A 22,384-nucleotide genomic window follows, 5' to 3' on the forward strand; every position below is an offset into this window, starting at 1 on the left:
TGCAATGGTAGTACAGTGAACAAATATTCTCATGTAAAAATTAGGAATGAGATCCTTTATTGTACATGGTGAATTGTCAGGAACCCTTCTCTTGGCTTTGTTAGAAACTTGCTCAATAGGCACCTCAATTTCGTTTTTGATAGAGTCGTAACTTCCAATTGATTTTATTTTTTTTTGAATTTTTTATAGGATTGAAACTTTCGATCAACTTCTTTTAATCAACTGAGCAATTTTAAGATGTCTAATGATCAATCATTATTTATTATCGGATATTTTAAGTGAGATTGGAAGAAATGCATGAAACCCTAGTCTTTGGGCCAAATGAGCAAAATGAGTCCATAAAACAAATAAAAGATCACATGTTTTCTCAAAAAAAAAAAATTGGATACTTGTAAAAAAAAATAATAATGTGGACAGTTAATTTTTTTTTCCATTGGCTTTCTCCCCTAAAGGTAATATTATTTGAGAGAGAACAAATTATTGGACACCAAATGTGACACTTGCTCCGGTCAGGATTTGAATTTTGATTTGCAACGTTGTGAAAAACTTTGCTAATAATACTGAAGTTACATATATATTATATAAATAATAGCGGAATAACGAGTATTAACCGACTCATATATCCACTTTTACCACGCTTAATTGTATACAAAAGGGATATCAATATTGGAATATACTTATGTCAAAAAGAAACATTTTAGTCAAGATCTGAATTTTGATTCGCAACGTTGTGAGAAACTTTGATAATAATAATACTGAGGTTACATATGCATTTTACGATAATAGCGGAAAAACGAGCACTAACCGACTCATATATCCACTTTTACCACGCTTAATTACATACAAAAGGGATATCAATATTGGTATATACTTCTGTCAAAAAATATATATTGGTATATACTATGATCAAATATTTTTGGCAAATAAGCTAATATTATAGTGTTCAATACTGTTTATATTGTAGTGGGATAATTCATATTTTAATGAAATGTAACTATTATTTTTAATGAATGGTAAAAATGAAATAAAAAACCCAACCAAATACCTATACAAAATATATTTCCTATAATATTATACAAAGCATGTATGATTTTTTTTTTTTTTTTTTTTTTGAGAGGACAAAGCATGTAAGATGATAAGTGAAAATTTCAAATTTGAGTGGGTGCATGTGATCACAGTAGACCTAACATGGGTTTGCCCCTGATCATTATTATTAGCCATAGTCTACAAGCATCAATAGAGTTAATGATTTTGAACGTTAAGTGTTTGGGACACACCCAATTATATCTACACATGACTACTCAATCATCCGAGACTAAAATGACATAAATTTTTTATCATAAACTTGGTTTCCTCTCTCTTTTCAAAATCATTGATTATGGTCGTTGCAAACCTTAATTCACAAAAATAAAGGTCGAGGAAAATAACTAAAGAAACAAGGATGATGTTAAATGTTAATGGACCAACAATTTACACCTACATGAAATCATATAGATTTTAATCAAATCCTACCCGAAGCACTTCAAAAACTTAACGAAAGTACACTAATCAACCACCACTTTTATTGAGTGAAAAACAATTTAAACAACCAGTAGCTAATTTATATTTCTACTCGAAACCTGAACATAACATGAGGAAAATTCATAAATAAATTTAAAGAATATGAGTAAAATGATTCAAAATGTATGTGAACCAAAATTAAGCTATGGCATAATAGTGTGTCATTTTCATATGTTGTTCTATGACATAGCTTTCAATTTTTACCTAAAATAGAAGAATAAAACTAATTATGTACTGTCTAAAAGTATAGTTTGAACATGTACTTCACCAAATATGTGAGTTTGTCCCTCAAAAAAAAAGTGAGCTTGTTTAAAATTGAGAGGGTAAACATTACTAGTGACCAAAAACAAGTATATAAATCCCTCAAAAAAAATAAGGTATATAAACCAAAGATTATTTTTGTTAAGATATATAAACCAAAGTTAAATACTCCATACCACTTTTTTGTTTTTTGTCAAATGGATAAATTTCATTACAGGTTTAAAAACCTATGAAAATTGCTCTTTATGCACCTAACAATTGCTTACAAACCCCTTAAACTTTCGAAAATATCTTCAACGTGGTTAACTACCGTTCTCCTATGAATGGTAGTTAATTATTGTTGGATACTCAGCCATATTTAGGAACGGTGGTTGTTCAAATCACTATTGAATTACCTGGTTCTATGTCTCATCTTTAGGAACGGATATTTAGTAATATCTTCATTGGTGCTTGGCTTTTTACCCGAAATAAGCATGCATAAACACTTCAAATTTCTCAAAATAATATCAAGGGCTGATTAAAGTGAAGAAAAATAGATTAAAGAGAAGCTTGTAAGCAATTGTAAGATGTCAAAAGATAAATTTTCAAAACCTAAGCCCAAAGCCAAAGGGTCAGTTACAAGCCCAGATTCGGCCCAAACCAACTTATTGCAAAATCTAACCAAAAAGTCAAAAGATAACATTATAACATCTAAAAAAAAAAAACAGAGATAAAATAAATATTTTGGAAAAATTGTATCACTTTCTCTCGATTATTTTTGGTTATTTTTTATCCTCGAAATTGTTAAAGAGATGACATGATTCTTATTCCTCTAAAGAGAATGATTCTTGTTTTTTTTGTATCACACCAAGTTCCAATGTGATTCCTAAATGCAAATATGTTTTATCATCAGTATAAGATGTTGTATTAATTTATTTATTTATTGAAATACATTTTTCAATATTAATTATTATAATTGTATTACTTTTTATTATTTTATATGTTTCAAACAAAATTACTTTTTTGCTTTTTTTATTTTTATTTTTATTTATAAATAATTGTTGTTATTTTATAGTGTTGATTCTAAGTATCTTAAACATTATTTGTTGATGTTTTTTTATAGGGTAATAGTCACTTTGGTCCTTGAATGTGTAACGAGTAGTCACAATAGTCCATTAATGTATCGAAATTTTAAAATGGTCTCTGATTGTGCACTCCGTTAGTCAAAATAGTCCATAACATTAAAGTACTTCATTAATATTGTCATATTAGCCCTTCAATATACTTACTTATTGTAATATCAGTCATTATACGTACATACTTATTGTTATTTAAGTACTTATATTAAAAGAGTTATTGTGATTATTAAGGGATTATTTAAGCGTCATGGACTATTTTGACCAGCAAAGTGCACAATAATTGATTATTTTCCAATTTTGATACATTGAGACTATTGTGACCATTTGTGTTACATATTCAGGGACTAAAGTGACTATTACTCCTTTTTATTTGAAATAGTGCAACGACGAAAGACACATTAATCATGGAGAAGTGAAAAATTGTAGGATTAAACTTGTGCTTCAATATATCAAATATTTTTGATACCATCCAAGTTGTACTTACAAGAATAAATATGTGTATGTATAATATATTGATAAATATAAATATACAATTACAAATAGTAAAAATCAAATGGATTGATCAAGAAGATAGGTAGATCAATTGATTTAAGCTAAAAGAAAAAGAGTTCAAGATCCTAAATTCAAATCTAGAAAAATAATAAATATTAATCTAACAATTAATTGTTAATATTTGTCATTAAAAGTTGGCTAAAATATGGTTTTGGTCCCTGCAAATATGCCTCATTTTGGTTTTAGTTCCTGTAATTTTTTTTTGTTGTTTTTGGTCCCTGCAAATATGTCTCATTTTGGTTTTGGTCCCTGGCTCCACTTTTGTGATGATTTGCACACGTGGCACATGATGACTGAACCCATTTATTAGAGAAATAATTCCTGCAAAATCTTTTGATTTTGAGAAGGGACTATTTTCAAAAACAAAATATTTTGCAGGGACCAAAAACAACAAATTTTTTTTACAGGGACTAAAACAAAAATGAGGCATATTTGCAGGGACCAAAATCATATTTTAGCCTTAAAAATTTATCACTTTCATTCTCTCTTTATCTTCTCTCTTGTGAGCCGTCATCAAAACCTTAGTTTCTTCTCCTTCATCCACCAAAGAGGGGTGATTTAGGGTTAATTTTTGACCCAAAATCACCCCTCTAACTTGTTTTTCTATTTCTCTTTTATTGAAATACGTGATTTTCACATCTATTTTGTTTTTTATTTTGTGATTTTGTCATCTTAGTGCAACGTTGTTTTGTTTTTCGTCTTTGTGCGACGTTCTTTGTCTTTCTTGTTTCGTTCAGGTATTTATTCGATTCAGATTGTCAGATCAGCTCTAATCCAATGCATCAAATCAATGATTTTAGAGTCGTCGACATTGCAGATCCGAAGACATGGATATTTCATACACTTAAATATAGTCATATGTGTAGGCTTTAGTACTTTGCCGTTTTGCTATTAACATGGATGATGTGAGTTTGTTCACATATTCATTCTTTTTGTTTTTAACGGATTTTCATTGTATCTATGTACTCTATCAATTTGAATGAATGAATATCATTTATTTTTGTAAAAAAATAAAATAAAAATTGTCATTAAAAAAATGGACTGATGCAATTCAAACCAGGTTTAATTCGAACAATATGTCAATATGTTATTTTATTTGTAAACTTTCAAGTTGGATCTTGTAAAGTGAGTAACATAAATAGTTGTTGTAACAAACTAACGGTTTTTTATAATATATATACTTATAATATCTACATGATATTATTCACTTTATAAAGTGAGTTCCTCATTTTAAAGTAATCGTAAACTTTAAAAATCCTAGATATTGGATTATATAGAAGTCGGTGAGAGTTTACGTTCAAGACAAGAGTTATTATCATTCCTCAAAAATGACAAGAGTTATTATCTGATTAGGTTCAACAAAACTTCTCTCTATTTCTCTCCACCATTTTACTTACCTCTACCTCTCCAAATTTCTTTATCTCTATTCAGCTTTTTGTCATTTCTCTCTCTCTCTCACGCTCTAGTTTCACACTATTTTTCCTTGTTGGAGAGGAATGCGTGTTAGAGAGAATTATATCTATCTTTTGTCACATTCTTTTTCTTCTATGTATCGATTTAATTTTCATTTATGGTGTGTATTAATAGATATGCGTATGCTACAAATTTCCTCATGTATTTTTTCTTGCATTAAAAGCAAGCAACAACCCATTGGTGATAGCACAATGAAAAGATATGTTATTTGAGGATGAAAATAGCATCGAGAATTTTTTAAGATACAGCTCACAAATTTTAATTGTATGATTTATTTGTTCACTTCCTATTTTTCAACTATATCTTCTTAAATTGTGATAAATAGTGCATTATGAATGACTGCTCTTTATTCTTGATATTATTTTTTTAGAGACGTAGCATTGCTCGATTTGAGAAAAATAAAGAAGGATCATAGAAGTTGCCATCTGTATTTTTTTTAGAATGATAATGAATGAATGATATTTCAAAAGCATTTATTACACAAACTATGATATCTTGCTCTTTCCTTATCACGTAAATAAATTACGTCGGTGGCAGTGGCTTATCATGCAATCCGTGTTGCATATACGTCCAAAATAAAAAATGACATGGCACATTTATAGGTATGCTAAATATATGAAACAAATTATAAACATGAACAATGTAAATAGATGTCAATTTTAATTAATATAACTAGACTTGTAAACTTTAATCTGACCATTCGAAATGTCATGTGTGTGATGTCTCTTACACGTAATAAAAATTGGTTGTTTGGTTTAACTATTAACTGACCTTTCCTGAAAGAACGTGTCTTGAATAAAATAAAGAAATTGAAAAACAGGGTCATTCACATTAGTGTTTTTCAACTGTATGTATACTAACATCAACCAATATGTAGAGTGATTTCATATAAACCAATACCATTACGTGAAAGCCAAACTTTCATTAAAAAAAAAAAAACTTAAATATGTAAATGGTCCCTGTAAGTTCGCGCAATTTTTGTTTTGGTCCCTGTAAGTTTTTTTGTTCTAAAACAAACCCTGTATTTTGATAATCTTTTGAAAAAGGTCCTTACCGTCAACTTCCGTCAATAAAAACGCTTTGGTGGCTAACGGAGGCCTACATGGCAGGTTATGAGTTGGCAACATGAGTTGGCATGAGAGGGACTAAAACCAAAAACGAAAATTGACATAGGGATGAATTTAAAAAAAGTAAACATCAAATTTTAAATTTTAAAAATCAAACTTTCCATCTTCTTCCTCTCACTATTCTTTGTTTCTTCTTCATTCTTCCTCTGAAATTTTTCCCAATCTCCCGTTAACTTGCGCCCTTGAAGGAAAAACCCATTTCCTTCAACAAGATAAAATATGATCAGATTTTAAAACTTATAAAGCTTCTCCATGCTGCAACAAAGTATAGTTATAAACATCCTAAAAAGTATCGTCACTTTTAAACTGTGTCATGTTATTAAAACCTTGATTATAACATTGCAAACAAGCCTTTTGATTCCTGTTAAGCTACTGAACTATTACAGTATACAAAGCTACAAAGCATGTACACAACAAAGGCTAGGAACGCTTAATAAAGCAGCCAAATTTACAAATGCCTATGTTTAAAAAAGTCATATATTAGATACAGTGCTTAGCTTCAACTTCTGCATAATGTACAAAGGTTTATGTTTAAAAAAGTCATATACTAGACACAATGCTTAGTTCCAACTTCTGCATAATTCTAGCCTTTTGTCCATATGCATTAGCCATGATAGATATCTCATGAATTGTGGCCAATTCATTCCCATGAAAGTGACTTCCAATTCATGTCAATTCAATCCAGAATTCCAATTAATTTAATTGCAATCCATGCTAATTTATCAAATTCACATTCCAATTTATACATTCTAATTCTGGGTTTTTTATTTTCTGGTTATGGTGTTGGAATGTGAACTTTTTTATTTTCTCTCAACCACACCATAAACCCAGAAACTTAGTCAACAAAATCTAAAAAATCAATCAACAATTTCTATATGAAACACCAACAATTTTTCCCTAACAAGAAAGAAAAATCTGAACTATTTCTTTGACCCTCACTCACTTAGCAGTAGTGAACAAAAAAATGTTGAGAGGGTGATGGAAAAACCGCGAAAGGAGAAACCTTTATGGTGTTTTGGAATTTAGAACATGGTTTATATGAAAAAGAATAAATTTGTATTAACCTTAAACCATTGTGTACAAGAACAAGCAACTCATATTACTAAAGATGTTGTATCCAACCCATGTTAGAAGACATTGTTGAAGGATATGGATTTTGGTTTAAAGGCGCAAGGTATGGGAGAGATTGGGGAAAGTTTGAGAGGAAGAAGAAGACTGAAATTTGAGAGGAAGAAGAAGACTGAAAGTTTGATTTTTAATTTAAATTTTGATGTTTTCGTTATTTTAATTTCATCCCTGTGTCAATTTACGTTTTTGATTTTAGTCCCTGTGTTTTAACAACTTATCATCTCTTATTCCATCTCATCAACTTTGCCAACTCATGACCTGCCACGTGTGCTCCGTTAGCCAGCATTGCGTTTTCGTTGACGGAAGCTAACGGCAAGGACCTTTTCCAAAAGGTTATCAAAATACAGGGTTTCTTTTAGAACAAAAAAACTTACAGGGACGAAAACAAAAAATGCGCGAAATTACAGGGACCTTTTACATATGTAAGCCAAAAAAAAAAAAAGATGCAAATAAATATTTCACTAAAGCTAAACCATCACGACTACCACGAGTGAGTGTACACCGAATCAAAAAGAATATGCATATTAGTCGCAAGAAATACTTGGAAACAAAACACATTCCACACAAGTATAACACAATGCGAGCAAAATTAAAGCATAAAGATATTGTGCAAGGCGTGTTTTAGCATGGGGTAATTGTCAAATTGCTCCATCTTAGATCAATTTTCTTTTATTTGCTATTAGTTGTCCACCCTGTATTTTTATATTTTAATTTCTAGCCATATTTATTTATAATATATCAATTTTAATTTTAATTTAATGGGGACTATATATTTTGAAAGGACAAAAACATGCCACTTTTGTTAAGAACTAAAAACAAAATTTGTTATATTTATAGGTGTTATCATGGTTTTTGGGTGCCAAGCCATTAATTGGACTTGAACCTTTTGACCGTTGATATTCTCTATTTTTTCTTGGGAAGGGCAAAATTGAGAAAAACCCTTAGATTCTAAGTTCGGGGGTCGGTTTTACTACGGGAAGGTGTTAGGCACCCGGAGTAACTATAGTCCTCTATAGGAGCCGTTTTCCTAAGTTGATTTCTACGCTTTATTTTTATTGCTTATTTGTAAAAAAGAAAGTGTAATTAGTTAAGAATGGGGGTGAGAAGAAGTAGAGTTTGATTTTATTTCGGCTTGGATGAGTTTTGACTCATTGCCTACGTACCGTTTTACGGGATCAAAACCGGCGTAGTTCTTGCTAAAAAGACTTGTTTTTTGTTTTAATTGTTTGATTTTAAGTTTTGAAAAAAAAGGTTTTGAAGAAGGAGATTGGGAGGCTTCATGAGCATTAGATTTAGCAAAAAAAGTGAGGTTTGATTAGTGATTAGAAAGAAAGTCTAAATGGTTAAGATGAATTGAATTTTTCTTAAGAAGAAAAAAAAAAAAAAAAAAAAGGAAAAAAAAATGAAGTGTTGACTTCATACTTATCATGAAAATTTTTGAAGTGAAGTTTAATTGTTTTTTTTTGAAAAAAGGATGGATTTTCTCTAAGTGTTTAAAACCTAAACGCTTATTTAACCATACAATCCTATGCATACATCTAAGGTGAGTGTGTGCGTGTTGGTGCGTCATAGTGTCCATAGTCCATATTACAACATTACCTAAATACATTCTATGGCCCCTTTGCCAAGCTACAAAATAATGATGACAAATTACATCTCTAAATGAATTAAGACTTGAAAAAAAAATAAATGCTAGGCTAAAGAAGGTGGAGGGAATACTAAATGAGATGCATGAAACATGGAAATAAACTTGTTAGTCAAAAGAAAGAACATAATAAGCATTAAGAAATAAAAGCATGCAAGATGGCACAAAAAGTTAACAAAATGACATTAAACCCTAAAAATTTAGGTATGAAACCTAAAGCATTCTTGGCCTCTAATTCTCATGCTTTAACAAATTTTGAAAGAGTTTTCTTTATCTCAAGTTATAGCATGGAGTTATTGGAAATATGCAAGCATGGTTTCATGCCATATTTTCTAGAATAAACTTGGCATTTCATATCTTTCAAAATATGCATATATTGTTCATAAAATCAAGAACTTATGAACCAAATCAAAACAGCAAATCAACATGAAATTATAGGCACAAATCTCTCATATTAACACATCAAGTAGCTTTTATCACATATTCTCACATCAAGGACAAATGTGTGAAGAAGAATTCATAACAAATAATTCAAAGAGAATTAAAATGCTATGAATTAATTATACAAAAATTTCATAGATCCTTAATGTTCAAAAATGTCATAAAAACACTAAGAAAATATCAAGAAACATGTGATAATTTTTGGAGATTTTTTGGAGAAAATTTTAAGCATGCAGGGGTTCAAACAGCAAAGAAATATGGTGCAAATAGCAGGAAAACAAACAAAAATGTAAAAGAACAAAGCCCAAACCAAAGGCCCAATACACTAGAAGATCCGGTTGCACAGGAACCATACGATTGATCCAGGATTCTGAAACCCTAGATCAAACGGCCAGGAATCAAAGGGGAATGGACCGGACTGGACCGGTCCGGTTCGCTGGCTTATAAAAAGGAAGGAGCTCCGGTTTATTTCATTTTGCTGCTCTCATTCTCTCTCTAACTCTTCTCTCTTCTCTCATCTCTCACTAACCTCGCCGCCGGCGAGGATGAAGCTACGGCGGAGACCTTGAAGGTCCGCCGGAAACTTCATCTTCTCCGGCGAGTTCATGCAGTTTCCGGTGACCTAAATTTCCAGATTTCAAAGATTCTTACTTCATTTGATTCGTCCTTTAACCCTAAACACGAATCCAGCAGTTGTTTTTTCAAATTCAAGTCGAAACGATGTAGATCTGGAAATTTGCCGTACGGCTTTGAATTTGATTTTGATTTTTTGAAAGATAACGTTTAGATCCTTGAAGATCTACATCATTTCGTTGTTTAACACCTCTTTGATGTTTGTTCTTGCTTTCAAAACTTAGATCCTTATGGATCTAGGTTTTGTGTTTACGGTTACGGTTTTGGCTTTGAATTCTGGAAATTTGGATCTGTTTTGTTTGCGTGATTTTTAGGTTTAACAGTGATATTGCTTTTGAAAAAGATTATGAGTTTTACCTAAGGTTTTGGTTGAAACCTTTAATGGAGAAATTCTTTGGAAAATTTCAATCTCTGATGCTACGTGATTTGGCTTTGAATCCGGAAATAAACCGGTGTTCCTGCTGGTTTCTTGCTTTATCGTCTTCTTCGCCGGTTTAAACCTTCATTATCTTTCTTTCTTCTTCGTCTTCCTCACTGTATCTTCGTGATCGGTGCTGGAGTTTGCCTTTGGCGAATTCGCACCTTGAATTGCGAAGATACTGATTCAATGATGATGATTCTTCAAAGAATCACTGAGAATCCATGAAAAAATAGCTTGAATTTGTGTAGTTTCTGTTTCTGGAAAAGGTTAGGTTTACGCCATTGATGAATGTTGAAGCTTTTTCTGTTTTGATTTGTAACTGCTAAGAGAGAGAGAGAGTTCTCTGTTTGTTGAGGTGGCGTGTGATTCCTGGCTTTGAGTGGCACTGTGCACCTTTTATAGCATGACATGTGTGCCTCTGAACAAATGAGAAAGTGACACCTGGACCTGAAAAAAAAGAATGACACGGCCTGGACCTGAAAAATGAACTTTGGACTTTTCTGCAAAAATAAGAACTTGAGGACTAAACTGCAAAATTAAGAAACTTGAAATGAGATAAAAAAAGAAATTTGGACAAAAGTGCAATTTTGGGACCTCAATTGAGGGACCAAAATGCAAAAAATAAAATTTGAATAAAAAACAAAATTTGACCAAACGTAAAGTGAAACAAAAAATAAAACTGACAAAACGGACTAAAATGAACCAATGGCTTAAATGAGGTACTTCAAAGTAACCTCCCCATGCCAAAATTTTATGTGAAATGACCAAAATGCCCTTAGGGCTAAAAACGACCTAAACTGACTCAAACAGACTTGACACTGACTCAGACGCAAGTTTGAAATGAAATTAGCAAGGTTTACTGATGAAATGTTAAAAAATGAATTTGAAAAGACTCAGAGACAGTCACAAGGATGAAAATGGGTCCCACTGCAGGAAATGACCAAAATACCCTTCTGTATGACTTTTTGCAAATTTTGAAATAAACTGTAGAAAAAGCAATGCACTGATTCAGAGACACTTTTGAATGACTTACAAGACAAGTAAAGACATTTTGAAAGGTTTTATGCAAGAAAAACATAGGTAAAAATGTGATTGAAAACACTGCGTAGCAGAGACAAATTGAACTGTGCAGTTGAAATTTGACATTTGACAAAGTTTGAAATGAAATTGGGCCCAGTATTTTTAGGTCCAAAAACAGGGTATAACAATAGGGACAAAAAATTTTAGTCCCCATTAAATTAAAATTAAAGCTACATGCTAAAAAAATTTAGAGGGACAAAAACATGTAACTTTTTTATAAGAACTAAAAACAAAATTCGTTATATTTATAAGGACCAAAAATATATTTAATCCTAATTAATATTAAAAAATTTTATGGAAGGGATTAATATTACAAAGTTAGATACAAACTAAATTTATTTATTTATAAATAATGTAGTAAATATATATTTACGTCATATTTTTTTTAGCCCAGATTTAAACATGTCTATGTTTTCTAAATAATATAGTAAATATATATTTACGTCATATATTTTTTTTTGCCCAAATTTAAACATGTCTATGTTTTCAAATTAAAAAAATTATTGAGAATGAGTTGGATCTATTAGATTTTTAAACGGGAGATTAAAAAATAATGTATCTACAGTTCCCGTGAGCATAGCTCAGTTGGCAGGGATATGCACTATTATGTGGGAGCCGGGGTTCAAACCCCAGACACCCCACTTATTCACTTTGAAAAATCTTAATTCTAGTCAGTAGGCAATCTGACAAAAAAAAATCAAAAATAATGTATTTACAAGTAATTTTTTTATTTTTCTTTTGATCAAGTACAAATAAATTAATTTGAATCAAATTATAATTGAGTAGGGCTATAAATTGGAATATAAAATGCAGGGTGTACATCTAACAGCAAATAAAACAAAATTGATTTAAGATGGGGCAATTTCACAACTGCCCCGTGCTAAAAGTCACCATTGTGCAAATTAAATTTGAACCATGAAGATTTATAATTTAGCCTTTCTTCTCTGCTTAATTTTCCTAAGTTTCTCTAGGATGTCTGACATTCCACCTGCACACAAGGAAATAACAAATAATTTATAAACAAAACATCAAAGACTTTACAACCTCTTTGGTGTTAATATAGCGAGGTTTAGTGAGAGGGTTCCCCTTCGAAGCAAATGTTAATCGATTCAATTTTCTTTGATTCAATGTTAATATAGCTCTTTGATTCAATGCTAGGCGTAGGATAATCGAAAGAATGATCTTGATAAAAAAAAAAAAATCACTTATTTTTTACGGGGATAAATTTGCACTTAATAGAAAATTTAGCTAGGTCCAACTATCTTTTTATAATATGAAAAAAATTAGTTATGATTATTGTTAAGAGTCCAACATCAGATAGGAGATGGTTTGGTGATGTGTTTATAAGTGGGACAATCATCATCTTACAAGCCGGTTTTATCGGGTTAGGTCCAACCACCATTTCTAATAATTATTTCTAAGTAAATTTTCAAAAAATACGACTCATTTATTCCATAATGAGTGTCGCATTTGATTATTAATATAAAAAAAAAATAAAAAAAAACTATCATTAAAAATGATCAATTTCAGGACAAGGTGTGTCTAGAATGACTTTTAACAAAAGGTCAAAGTGTAGAATTAAGATTCTCTATAGGCATAAATCCTACGTTTTCCTGTAATTAGTTTATTTTAAAGGTTATTTTGGTCCCTAGAACACTCAAAGTCACTCCCTCCATTCTCTCTTAGATTATTTGCACTAAATGTAGGAGCATGCAGTCATATGCGACTCTAAAGGATCATGGTCCCAAAGTGCAAAGTCATTAAATTAAGATAAAACAACAAACGAAATCAAATCAAGAGGTTGTTTTTTTATCAGGTAACTTGACCATTAACAGGATTAGAATTACCGTTTTCAATATAATGTTGTTTTTTATCAGGTAATTTAAATTGTTCATTGACATAATTCAAAATACTTAATTCGAACTACCCATTATCACAATTTGAATTACAAGTATCAAAAGAAAAAGTCTATATTTAAGGCACTTTCTCAACATGATACCTTCATTTACCCCAAAAAAAAAAAATCTCATTTCTTACATGTACATGCTCTATTTTTTTTTTTTTTTGAATTTTGGTGAGTATACTAAATCATAAGCTTAGCCATGAGAAGACCTTAGTTAGAAGAATATACTAATTTGACAAGGCAAAACAAAATTTGAATTGCTGATATAAGTCACAATTTTATTTAACACATAATCAAAGCAAAATTCACATGTTGATAGTTCATAAAAATAAAATGGACAGTACGACAAGAGTAACCGAGAACGTCTATTTTTAAACTAGGACATTAAGCCCATCTAAAGATAAATTGCTAAGAGTAGTTTGTGATGATGGACTTAGGTCTTCTTTAGAAGGCTCTTTGGGTCAAACTCGACTTTCTCTTGATTCTCAACTGATGGTGGACTTGAATCTTCTTTAGAAGGCTCTTTTGGGTTAGACTCGACTTTCCCTTGACTCTCAGACACCATCAGCTGAAAGCCAAGGGAAAGTCGAGTCTGACCCAAAAGAGCCTTCTAAAGAAGACCCTAGTCCATCATCAGCTGAGAATCAAGAGAAAGTCGAGTTTGACCCAAAAGAGCCTCCTAAAGAAGACCCAAGTACATCATCACAGACTACTCTTGGCAATTCATCTTCAGATGAGCTTAATGTCCTAGTTTAAAACTAGACGTCCTCGGTTACTCTTGTCGTTCTGTCCATTTTATTTTTATGAACTATCAATATGTGATTTTTTCTTTGATTATGTGTTAAATAAAATTGTGACTTATATCAACAATTCAAATTTTGTTTTGCCTTGTCAAATTAGTATAATCTTCTAACTAAGGTCTTCTCATGGCTAAGCTTATGATTTAGTATACTCACCAAAATTCAAAAAATAGAGCATGTTATGAGATTTTTTTTAGGTAAATCAAGGTATCATGTTGAGAAAGTGCCTTAAATATAATTTTTTTTCTTCTTCTGATACTTGCAATTCAAATTGTGATAATGGGTAGTTCGAATTAAGTATTTTGAATTATGTCAATGGGCAATTCAAATTACCTGATAAAAACAACATCATACTGAAAGCGGTAATTCTAATCATGTTAATGGTCAAGTTATAGTTTTAACAAAAAAAAAAAAAAAAAAACTATAACTTTCACTTTATCCAACAACTTTTGTAACGACAACTCCTTGTTCAGATTTTCATTACTACTTTTTTAGAATTTTGAAATTAAAAAAATACATATTTAATTCATTCCATGTACAAAAATTAACCTTTTGTAAGAGAATTTTTTATAATGTTCTTGACATACTTGTGAAAATTCATTCAAAAATATCACAGTTTAAGAATACTGAAACAACTTTGGATTTTATAGGGATTAAAATTTGATGCAAAAAGATTTGTAATTAAGGATGATTAGGTTTCACATCTTTTAAGGAAAAAAAATATGAAAGTTTGTTATTTATAGGGATAAAAAATATATTTAACCATTTTATCTTTATGGATATTGATACCCCTATTTTTTAAATAATTCGTCTTCTATGTAATACATTAAAGTAAGGTTTATCTACTAAGTGACACAACTTTACATAATTAATGTGATAAGGTATTATGTTCAATAAAACTTTAGTATGTGAGTTGCCACTATGATAAAATTCAACTACCCCATTTTTTCTTTATCTTTATAACATATGACAAGAACCACAATATTGTATAACTTAATTGATCATTCTTCTAGGAATATTATCTTGATTAAGAATTGCATTGATGAGGTTATCAAGAGGAAAACAAAAACTTGAGTTGTAGAAAATTGAGAAAGAAAAATAATTTTGTTGCATTTACAACGACAATATATTGCATTCACAACAAGTTCTCAGAATTAACAAAATTTTCTCGTGGATTGAGTTGATATTCTTATGTTTTAAGAGGAAAAACATTTTGATATGTAGAACTTTCTTCTTAATCTTGCTATGCACTGAGAAAGATATTCTCAAAAACAAAATTGTGGTTTTTCTCTTGGATAAAACATAATATAAATACAAACCCCAAAAGTGTTGATAAATCGGAGGACTTGTTGAGAATGTTATGCTTATTAGTTTTAAATGCTAATTTTTTTTCTCTCTCTGTCAATCTTCTTCAACTCATGCTTTTGTTTTCCTCTTGAAGACTTCTTAGATATCATTCTTAATTCAGATAATACTAGGAGAATAAAGATCAAGTAACCTATTTAACATTGTGGTTCATGTTATGTGTTACAATGGTAAAGGAAAAATGTGTCCGTTGAATTCTATAATAGTGACCATGCCTACACGAAAGTTTTATTGAATACACTGCTTGATTACATTAATTACTTAAAGTTGCGTCACTTTTTAATTTTTAATTGTTTTTTATATAATATTTGTGTCACTTTTATCTTGGATTAAATAAGTTTTTAATTCCTACTAAATTACCAAATTTTGTTTTTCGTCCCCCCCAAAAAAAAAAAAAGTGTTACACTGTCTTCCCTATAAAAAAAGTAGTACATTGTATTTCTTATATAATTTTCTTGCATGCACATTTAGTCGCTACTATTAAGTCCACACATATTTTCTTAATGATTTTTTGCAGGCATTTTTATAATATTGTACACAATTCATTCAAAAATATGAGTTTAATGATACTCAAACAATTTGCATGTAGTAGGGACTAAAATTGCATGCAAGAAAATTTTGTAAGAATGATTATGTACCACTTTTTTATGAGACAAAAAATAAGAGTTTGAAATTTGTAGGGTCAAAAACGGATTTAACCATTTTATTTGTTATTTGTACCACTATTTTTACAAGAATTTTTTTTTCTAAATAGTACATTAAAATCATATGAGCTAGATTTAACATCATTTACAAACTGATTCAAAATTATGTGAGTTAGATTTTCAATTATGACACTTGCATACATAGAATTTGAAGAAAATGAAATGAGAATAGAATCAAAATCATATTTAATATCATTAACAAACTGATTCAAAACATGTGATTTAGTTTTAAAAATATTTCCAGTTGCACAAATATAATTTGAAGAAAAAGATCACACAATACATATTCAAAACATACAATCATACATATTCAACAAAAAAGTAGAGCATATTTCATAACAAGATAAATTTCATAACATACCATTAGGCACGACAACTTCTTGCAAACTATTAGCTCTGTCATCCTGCTCCATCTTTCAACCGTGAAAAACACTAAAGTGTGAAAACACAAAATAAAAATCTAAATGCACACATAAAACATTAAAAAATAATCAATTAGAAAGCACATAAAACCATAAGGCTCGAGACAAGAAAAACACACCATACCTTGTCTTAATTTTCAACAGAGAAATCTACAAATGATATCAATACCTATACAAAGATAAAAATTCCTAGTGTTAGTAAACAAAAAGGCAACAAAAAAACACAAAATTACTAATAGAATAAAAAAATAACCCTAAATACGAAAAATATAATTAATCTCTATGTAATAAACAAATACAATATTCTTTATTCAAAAATATAACCAAAATCTTCAATTCAACAACAAAGAAAGAGAGAATTAGAGTGCGAGAATAAGGGTTTCACGAAGTGGATACAATTAGGTTTCGTTTCGTTGTTAATCCGAAATTTAATATTGGTTTTGAAGTTGGCGGCGGATAGGGTTTCAAGGAAGTGACACTTTGAGCGGAAGCATATAGAGAATGTGTGTTTGATTTAACCTAAAGAGAAATGAACGAATTAATAGGGTTTTGTGAGAGAAATATGTTATTGGGCCTTTGTTTTCTTCAATTTGGGCCTTCCGTCTCACTCCAATACCAAACCTTTGTTTTCTTCAATTTGCTAACTTAGAACAACCTAAAAATATGAAGGTCTAAGTTAGATCTCACTAATTGAAAAAAAATTATTGTTGTAATTTGTTTTCTTCAATTATGTTGTGATCGTGTAATTTGTTATGAACTCTCTTTGACATCAATGTAATCCTAATATTATCCAGTTTTATTTGTGTTTAATGCCTTTTAAAAATGATTATGTATGACTACTAGCCATAACTTCTTAATTATATGAATTGATCTTATAATTTAATTGACTACTAGTCATAGCTGTTAAATCTGACCTAATAAATCTGTTTAACTTAACATATTAAGCTAGAGATAGAAAATTGTGAGTTATGACTTAGGGATTAACGAGCTAGTATTAATTCTGACAGCTGGGAATCGACTTAAGAGATTAAGGGATTATAACTTAGAAAAGAGTTTTGACTCAAGAGATTGATCAAAACTATTGTGTTAATCTGTCGTAAAACTAGATGAACATTGAGCAAGAAGAGGAACAAATTATTCACAGTGAGCAATAGAGGATTCGAAGGCTTGATCATTTGTTTTAATATAATTTTCAAACCAACTTAATTGCCCTTTTTACAAAGTAAACTTACAAACGTGCGACACACGGGTTGGGTATGATGTAATACCTAATATTATGTCGTGATTCACTATTCATGAAAATATTAATGTTGTTGTTCATATTGAACTTATAGACGGTGAGAAACAGAAACAACAAAAACATTTAAAATCTAAAAGTATATACAAATTATTACACATTTCTAAAAACTTTTTGCAAATCACATTTGATTTAACGGTATCATCTTCACCATCTTCATTGCTTATCAAGTCACTCTCGAAATTGCATCATATAATTGACCATATAAGAATATTGGTGTTGGAAGATATACTTCGTCATGTTTAAGTGTTTGTCCTTGACTTTTATTAATAGTCATTGCAACCTTGGTTACCATTGAAAACTCTTCCTTGACAAATTAAGTCATTTTAGTTTCTAATCCATCTTTCTCTTCAAATTTCAATTTCTACTTACAAATTAGAGGCATATTATGATCTATAAAACATTTTGTTAGTGGGATAATTGGATATATGCATGAATGAGATAATTGAGCTCACTGTGCGTTAATATCATATGCCCTTGGTAAAATTAAGTCATTTTTGATAAAAATAAATAAATAATATCTACTAAAATTCTTGTGCGTTGAAATTAAAAGACTAAATGAATTGAATATTAAATTGATTGGAAGTTTAATAGATATTGAAAAGAAATTAACCTCTACCTGCATGGGTTTTATAGAGTTTCATATATAACTATGAAATTGACTATATTATTACTTTTATAGTTATATTCTGTATTATATTATCAAACTACCTTAAAAAGCAACAAAACAAAAGATTTGTGGTTAGGACCAATTTTTTGGTGCAAACTTTTGTATATATTTTTTCTTTTAACTTGTCTTTTTTATTGCAAAGGCTGTTAAATATATAAAAATGAAAAGGAAAAGAAATTGCTATGTTGTAATCGAAAGAAAAAAATAATAACGAAAATGAAATGCTATAAAAAAAAAAGGAATTGTAATGATGTAAGTGACTTAAAAAAATGAACTTTTCATGTGTTACCTGATTCAATTCCTTGCGAACTTTTTTTTTTCATAAAAATTAATTAGGCCCACCAAAAAGGGCGGAGTTATGGTTGTTAGGTTCAATTGTATGATGGCGAGAAATGATTTAGGGATTGTGAGATTAAAGAAATAAGACACAAAATTTGTGTTGAATACATAACATTGAAGGAATCACATGTCATCAAAAACATTAGTGCCCTGGTGGCAAGAGTTGTGAGTTAGAAGCATACTTGGTTCCGATCCTCAGCAAGATTTTTTATGTTTGTTCATACCACCCACTCGAAACCGACCAAGAAAAGCCGATACTGACCGGTTCAAGCGATCCGAAGGGTCCGTTTTACCCGTTCAAACTGATATGAGTTCTAATAGTTCATTTGATCAAGTCGATACAAACTTATCCAACCCTAGTTTTCATATTTTCACCAAAACCAAAGATAGAATACTAACGTGGAGTGTTGTAACACTTTTTGCCGTAAAAGTTTTAGCCACTCGGCCATTTTGATTAGGAAATTGTTATTTTTTTGTGAACAATCATTTAACAAAAGCAAAAAACGGTTAATTAATGTCTTTTTCAGCCACTAGTCCTCCTATGTATTGTATCAAATTCAACTGAAGAACTCCGACCACCGCCAAAAAAAAAAATCAACTGAAAATTTGTTGGGTTTTATTATTAAAGACACGTGTGCTATTAAGTTTCTTTGGGCAATCATTCGTAACGTATGCAATGCCCTTTTAATTATTGTGTGTTCTATATGAAAATTGTGTATATTACTTCATAGTAATTAAAAAAATAAATCATTAACTTTTCGTTTTCGAAAAGTTTTCTATCTTCACTTTTGGTCCCTCCTTTTAAATAAACATATGTAAAATTCATATTTTTGAATAAAATTTTGTTGAAAAGTTTATAATATTGTAAGAACCTTTCCAAAAAACAAGATTTTTTTAACAAAACATGAATTAAATATGAATTTTTATATTTTTATGGTTAAAAATTCATATTTAATTCATGTTTCGTTAAAAATTCTAATTTTATTGGGACAAAATTTTACAATATTCTATAAATTTTTGCACAAATTCATTAAAAAATACAAAGGCTACACACAAGTTGACTTAAAAATATGGATCAAAAGTGGTAATTAAATTTTTTATAGGGACTAAAAGTAAAAAAAAATGTTAGAGGAACTAAAATAAAAAGTTGATATATTTATAAGGATAAAAAATATATTTATTCATATTTAATTTATTTATTTATTTATTTTCTTCTTCTATTTTTTGTTTTTGTCTTGATAGGACTCTTCTCTTTTCTATCTCTAGCGACTATGACAATATGTTATTATCTATCTATTGTGGATGATATTCCTCATCTAAATTTCGACAAGGTGTATGAGTTTTCATTTGGATGTTCTTTTAGCTTATTATTATTTTTTTCAATGATTTATGAGACTTACATCATTGATATGCGTTGGAGTGTTGACTTTGCATCTTTGAAAGAATAAGGGATCTTTCACAAATAAATTGGTTGAAACTAAAAGACATATTGTTTATGAGTCTTGCTAACAAGTGCCAGTTCCCTTAGGGCACTTGTTAAGGATAAAAAAATAGAAACAAATTATAACTTTCATGTAGATAAAGTTGCTTTTTGGTGTTTCAATGAGTTGAATATACAAATTTTAAGATAAATTTTTTACTTTAAACTTCTTATCAACTGCTCTTAGGGCAAAGGGCACTTGTTAGCATTTCTCATTGTTTATTTGTTAGTTTGTCAATTTTTTAAATTAGCAATGTTTTTGTTCGTTGTCACAACAACTCTTGATCGAACCTTTCTACTATGAAGATTTTCAAGACTATATTGCATAATCAAATGGGAGATGAGTGGATGAACGATTGTCTCATGACTTATATTGAGAGGAGTGTGTTAGACAACATTGATCGTGAGTTGATTATTCAACAATTGCATATCATAAAACCGTGTAGAGGAGAATTTCATAATATACATTTAATTTTTTGAGTGTAATGTGATTTTTTGACAATATATATAATAGATAATTACAATTTAACCCTCCAAGTAGCTTTCTAAAATAAAATGCTTATTACATTTATCCCTAAGTTGATCATTTTACTACTATGAAGCAAATGCGTCCAATTAGTTTGTGCAACATTTCTTATAAAGCAATTACTAAATAAGAATCGTGATAACATTATTGTTGTTCTGATGTTTTTCTTTCTACTAACATTATAATTTTTTTGAAAGGTTGAATGGCTATCAAAATTGACATTGAATAGGTGTATAATAGATTGAATTGGAATTTCATTAAAGATACTTTGGAGGATATTGGCTTCCCTAACTGGTTTGTGAATTTGGTGTGGCATTGTATCTCTTCTCCTATAATGAGGGTGTTGTGGAGCCTAGTCAGTTAGCTAGAGAGGGCCCTAAATTTTTGCATCCTACTTGTTGAAGCTACTTGTTAGATAGGTAGTTTCAACCATAGTTGAAATTTATGTTATTCTTATAGACAAAAGTGCTATGTTATTTTACCTTATTTTTGGCAAACCAGAATTCAAATTTTGTGATGTGATTGCATGTTATTTTACCTTATTTTTGGCTAAGTTTTTTATTTAATGCTTATTTTGTATTTTACTATATTTTTTTATTTTGTCTTGAATAAATAGATAATGCAAGATAGATATGAATTGAAGACATAGCACAATAATGATGGAATTTCTACAAAGAATGAATTGCTCACCAAGCCAAGTCATGAAGCAATGAAAACTTTTTTCAATGGTCAAATAGTGGAAATTCACAAAGGAAGCCAAATATCAAGATTTAATGGTGGTGGCTGTTACAACCTACTAGATTTAATTTTTGGATTTTCTTTGTAAGAACATAGATGGTAAAGTTGTGAAATTAAAATAAGAAGATCAAAATCCAGAAATTGACAAAATAAAAGGATGAAAATTGTTATTACTTCTTTTATTATAAATATGATTTCACTTTTTTAAAGTGAATTCTATACTAGAAACAAAGCAAAACATTTGAGCCATTAATTAAAAAAAGTAATATTGACAATCATATATTTGTAGCATAAAATATCAATAATTGGCCTCTTTTTCATCAAAATCTCTCTACTTTGTCTTTCAAATGATTTTAGTGGAAAACCAACATGAGTTGGTAAAATTGGTTATCGTTCCAGTTCTCAAAGTAAGAGGTCCATGATTTGAACATTGTATATTCGCGCTTAAAGTTTAATAGTGTTAGATACGAGAAGATGTATTAGAAAAAATTATAAAGATTGATATCTTTCATCTTATAAATCGGTCATATAAAAAATGAATATACTTAATCATTTTTTTAATATACTATCATAGTTTATCGATCCAGACTATACACCGTTTATAAACACGTACGAAGTTCGGTAATACTGAATGTTATTATGTGTATTGTGAATGAGAATAACTCATCTCACAAAATAAATAAAGTTAAGGTCTAAAACGA

Source organism: Medicago truncatula, chromosome 2 (genome assembly GCF_003473485.1).
Source record: "Medicago truncatula cultivar Jemalong A17 chromosome 2, MtrunA17r5.0-ANR, whole genome shotgun sequence".
NCBI lineage: Eukaryota > Viridiplantae > Streptophyta > Magnoliopsida > Fabales > Fabaceae > Medicago > Medicago truncatula.